This window comes from Heliangelus exortis, chromosome 9 (genome assembly GCF_036169615.1).
Source record: "Heliangelus exortis chromosome 9, bHelExo1.hap1, whole genome shotgun sequence".
NCBI classification, from domain to species: domain Eukaryota; kingdom Metazoa; phylum Chordata; class Aves; order Apodiformes; family Trochilidae; genus Heliangelus; species Heliangelus exortis.
In genome coordinates, this window is record NC_092430.1 from 931,725 (window position 1) to 935,901 (window position 4,177).

Genomic DNA, 4,177 nt, shown 5'->3' on the forward strand with positions numbered 1-4,177 from the left:
CTGTCCTCACTCCTGGGGGAGGAGGAGAGGCCATGGGGAGGGGGTGTAGGGGTGGCAGTGCTGCTGGCCCCAAGGCTGCACTGCCTGCAGGGAGAGCCCCTGGGACCAAGGGGGCTGTGTGGGGGAAGGGAGAGGCCTGGGACGGGTTCTGCACTGGGCAGTGAATCTCCAGGGGATGGAGGCTCCCAGGCAGCCTGGGGAGATTCAGGGCCCTCAGGGGCTGGGCAGAGGCTCCCGTCAGACAAACCACCAAGGGCTGTCGAATCCTCCCCCATTTGCCCCGAGGGCATCCACCCAGTCCCAGTCCCAGTCCCAGTCCCAGTCCCAGTCCCAGTCCCAGTCCCAGTCCCAGTCCGTGGATCATCCCTCTCCTGGGGACCAGGCACCATCTCCAACTCTCCTTGGTCCTCTTGGGATCCACGGAAGATTCTCCTGAACGCTGAGAACGCAGACATGGCTCAGGGCTCCTGAAAGCTCTGTGTTCGCCTCTACGCTCTCTGCTGTCCTCCTGAGCACTGAGCCAGGGCCTCCCCGGTGCTCAGAAGGGACCCCGGGACCTGCAGTGTCACAGGTGAGGTCACAAAGGCTCCCTTTGTCACCTGGCGGAGAGGCCGGGTGTGTCCAGGCAGGTGCTGGCACATGGAATCATGGAACCCTCGTGGCTGGAAAGGACCTTCAAGACCACTGCCTCCAAGCGTCAGTCCCACACCCCTGAACCACCACAGCATCTCCCCAAGCACCACCACTGCCCCTTTCTTGGACACCTCCAGGGATGGAGACTCCACCACCTCCCTGGGCAGCCTGTGCCAATGCTTCACCACTCTTGCAGTGAAGAATGTCCCCAGCAGTCTCAAACTTTTCTCTCTTTCTCTCTGGCTTTTTTCTTTGCCTTTCCCTCTGAACTTTCTCTGCCTTTTCTCCCAACTTTTCTCTGCCTCCAAAATTTTTCTCTGGTTCTTGCAGGCTTTTCTTTCCCTTTTTCTCTAACTTTGCCTCAGCTTTTCCTTTTCCCTCTGGAATTTTTCTCCTTTTCCCTCTGGAATTTTTATGCCTTTTTCTGTGACTTTTCTCTCCCTTTTTCTCTGAATTTTTTCTCTCTTTCTCCCAGATTTTTTTCTGTTTTTCTCCCACAGATTTTTCTCACTTTCTCCCTGAAATTGTTCTCTTTGAAACTTCTCTTTTCTCTGGCTTTTCTCTGCCTTTCTCGCTGTCTTTTCTCTCCTTTTTCTTCTGAAATTTCTCTGCTTTTCCTTCTGAAATTCTCGCAATTTCCTTCTGAAAATTCTCTGCCTTTCCCTATGAAATTTTTCTGTTTCTTTGAAATTTTTTCTCTTGTTATCTCTGAAATTTTTCTTTCTCTCTCAAATTTCTCTCCTTTTCTCTGATATTTTTCTCCTTTTCCTTCAGAAATTTCTCTCCTTCTGAAATTTCTCTGCCTTTCTGAAATCTCTCTGCCTTTCTTTGGGACTTTTCTCTGTCTTTCTCTCTGAAATTTCTCTCTTTTTCTTTCTGAAATTCCTCTGCCTTTTCCTCTGGCTTTTCTCTGCCTTTCCCTATGACATTTTTCTGTTTCTTTGAAATTTTTTCTCTCGTTTTCTTTCTTAAAAAAAGAGCTGCGGCTTTCTTAAAGAAAGCTGCAGCTTCGGCCTCATTTTGTTTTTCTAGTCCCTCGTATCCGGGTGCCGCGTGCGGTTCTGCGCATGTGCGCGTTGTGGCTAAGGGTCCGGGTTCCTCTTTATCACCCTATAGATGGGCTTCTTGAGAAGTGGCTACACATTCTTAGTTACGTAGCCCCCCCATTTTTCTCGGGTACATTTTGTGGCTTATTTTATAAAATATAAACATAGCATTTTTTACTGCTTCTATCTTTACCTATATTAGAAAAATTACAAAAGAATATACCTTACAAACAACATATATAATTCATAACAAACAATATATACAACTCACAATAGCAGTTCAGCAAAGTTTTTCACCCTATGTTCATTCCCTGTTTTATCTTCTCCATCTCTTATGGAATGTCGCCATCCACAAGGATCTTGCAGAGAAAGCTAAATTTGAGGATTTCGGGCAGTGTTCAGTCCAAATTTTGAGATTCTGGTTGCGTGGACTCCGAAATTGGAGATATTTTGGTCTGTCGAGTCCAAATTTGGGTATTTGGGGGCACATCAAGTCAAAATTTGAGGATTTTTGGGTTTCCCCAAATCCAAATTTAGGGATGTTAGGGTGTGTCGTGTGCAAATTTGTGTGCAAACTTTTCACCAAAAAAGTTAGGAGCTCTGCAGAGAACAGACCCCACACGTGCTGTGCCTTCCAAATGCCTCATTTTATTTGGGGGACTCTGTGAGCTCTCGGTAGCTCTGCCAGAGCTGCAGTTCCCTCCTCTCTGAGGAGACAAGGAAAGCGGCTCTGGCTCAGCTGCTGCTGCAGGAGAAGCTTCAGCAGCTCCAGAGACAGCCGGGTGACCTCCTGGAAGGGATGGGAGAGGAAGGCAGGAGCTGCTTCTGGCAGGTGGGGACAGCTGGAATCCTTGGCGGTCTCTGGATGCCAGTCCAAGAGGTTGGCTTGGAGGAACTTGAGAATCTTCCCACCTCCGCCTTCATCCCTGGCACCTTCAGTCCCACGCTGCTGCTGCTGCTGCTGCTGTTGTCCCCTGCTGTGGTGACCCTGGGGAGGGAGGTTTAACAGAGAGCAGCCTGAGGGGAGTCCTGGGTGGGGACAGGAGGCTCCAGAGGGCACTGGTTTGCACTGGGAGAGGCCAGCAGAGCCTGGGGGTGCACGAGGGGGCCTAGGGAAGGGGTGGGACAGCAGCTGCAGTGTGGCATTGGTGAAGGTACCTTGGGGAAGGTGGCAACAGGAGATTGTCCCTGAATCAGAGGATATAGCAGCTCCGTGCTGGGCGGCAGGATCCTGATCTTTGCTGCTCCATGCCAGTTCCCAGGGTCAGCAAGGTCTGAGCTGCCAGGGACTGGACTGAGGCATCAGGGTCGTTCTCCAAGCTCCGGAGGGCTGTGACAGAAAGAAACAGAGCAGTGGTGAAACCTCAGTGTCTGCACAGCCCCTCCCGTGCCAGCCCCATCCCTCTCTTTCCCTGGCTGGGAGGAGCAGGCGGGAGCAAGGGAGCAGCTGGAAGCTGCTGCTCAGGAATCCCAGCCTGGCTTGGGCTGGAAGGGACCTTAAGGATCATCCCAAGCCAAGCCCTGCCAGGGCCAGCTCCCAGCTCCCAGCTCCCAGCAGCCCAGGCTGCTCCAAGCTCAACACTGCCAGGGCTGGGGCAGGCACAGCTCTGACCCCACTCACCATCACACGTTTCCTCCAACACTGCCGTGTCCATGTTCCTGTTCAGGCGCTGCGCAGCAGCCCCTGTGCACAGAGCTCCCGTCAGAACTCCCCCTCCCCAGCACTTCAGAGCCCCCAGCTGGGGGCAGCCAGAAGAGGGTCCCCGGGGGCTGTTGCTCACCCATGAACCTGATGGCCGCCAATCTGACTCTGGGGTGCTGAATATCTCTCAGTTGTGTCTGGCTGGAATCCAGGTAATCTCGGACCCAGCAATTCTCCTGCTCCAGCTGGGGAGAGCCCAAGGTTAGGGGGGGGGGGAAATTGGAAACGGGAAAGGGAAAAAAAGGCAACAATGGGAAGGGCAAGGTGAAGGGCAAGGGGCACTGAGCTCCAGGCTGTGTGTTCCGCTCTGGAGCAGGGCCAGCCAGAAACAGCTGCACACCCACACCCTGGGCACATGGGGCATCCCTGGTCCAGCCCAGGGCCTGGCACCTGGGGCTTGTCCTCACCAGGGTCTCTCCAATCCTCCACATCTCCTGGCTCTGGATCTCTCTTAGGAGCTTCCTCCAGCCCAGGAACTTGGCAGAGGCGAGGAGGGCTTTGCCAGAGGCCTGCAAAGCAGCACAGGGTGGGAGCTGGCACCACAGCTGGGAGGAGGAGACCTCTCCCCCCCCTCCCCTGGGCAAGGCTGCAAAGTGTCCCCAGCTCCTTCTGGGAAGAGGCAGCTGGGGACAAAGCCTGAAGGGGGGGGATTCAGTACCTGAGGCAGGGACCTGGGACAGCCACCAGCTCAGGTATCATGCTCTGCTAGCCAGCAGCAGAGAGGTGGGCAAGAGCTGCTGAGTGGCTGCCAGGGCTGGGGCAGAGGGAAGGGCAAAGCAGGGGGTCAGCCTTGAAG

At 53.9% G+C, this 4,177-nt stretch overlaps 1 long non-coding RNA gene across 1 annotated transcript; it reads right to left on the reverse strand.

Annotated features, from left to right (window-relative positions):
• Positions 1 to 2,913: 2,913 nt before the first annotated feature.
• LOC139799534 (uncharacterized) lies at positions 2,914 to 3,588 on the reverse strand. The gene is made up of 3 exons (XR_011727338.1): positions 3,461 to 3,588; positions 3,301 to 3,363; positions 2,914 to 3,009 (listed from the first exon to the last, which is right to left on the reverse strand). It is a non-coding gene; the product is annotated as an uncharacterized lncRNA (long non-coding RNA).
• Positions 3,589 to 4,177: the final 589 nt, after the last annotated feature.